The sequence below is a fragment of the Lolium rigidum genome, chromosome 1 (assembly GCF_022539505.1).
Source record: "Lolium rigidum isolate FL_2022 chromosome 1, APGP_CSIRO_Lrig_0.1, whole genome shotgun sequence".
Taxonomy (NCBI): Eukaryota; Viridiplantae; Streptophyta; class Magnoliopsida; order Poales; family Poaceae; genus Lolium; species Lolium rigidum.
In genome coordinates this window covers 144,615,838-144,616,581 of record NC_061508.1, presented here as the reverse complement: position 1 = coordinate 144,616,581, position 744 = coordinate 144,615,838, and positions in this window count along the sequence as shown.

The following is a 744-nucleotide window of genomic DNA, read 5'->3' as shown; positions in this document are numbered from 1 at the left end:
GGATGCCTTGGGCATCCCCAAGCTTAGATGCTTGAGTCTTCTTGAAATATGCAGGGATGAACCACGGGGGCATCCCCAAGCTTAGACTTTTCACTCTTCTTGATCATATTGTATCATCCTCCTCTCTTGACCCTTGAAAATTTCCTCCACACCAAACTCAAAACAAACTCATTAGAGGGTTAGTGCATAATCGAAAATTTACATATTAAGAGGTGAAATAATCATTCTTAACACTTCTGGACATTTCACAAGGCTACTGAAAGTTAATGGAACAAATAAATCCATCAAACATAGCAAAACATGCAATACGAAATAAAAGGCAGAATCTGTCAAAACAGAACAGTCCGTAAAGACGAATTTTTCTGGGGCACTTAACTTACTCAGATGAAAAACCTCAAATTTAATGAAAGTTGCGTACATATCTGAGTATCACGCACGTAAATTGGCATAATTTTCTGAGTTACCTACAGACGGGGCTGCTAAATTTCGTGACAGCAAGAAATCTGTTTTTGCGCAGTAATCCAAATCTAGTATCAACCCTACTATCAAAGACTTTACTTGGCACAACAATGCAATAAAATAAATATAAGGAGGGGTTGCTACAGTAGTAACAACTTCCAAGACTCAAATATAAAACAAAAGTTCAGAAGTAAAATAATGGGTTGTCTCCCATAAGCGATTTTCTTTAACGCCTTTCAGCTAGGCGCAGAAAGTGTGAATCAAGTATTATCAAGAGATGAATCA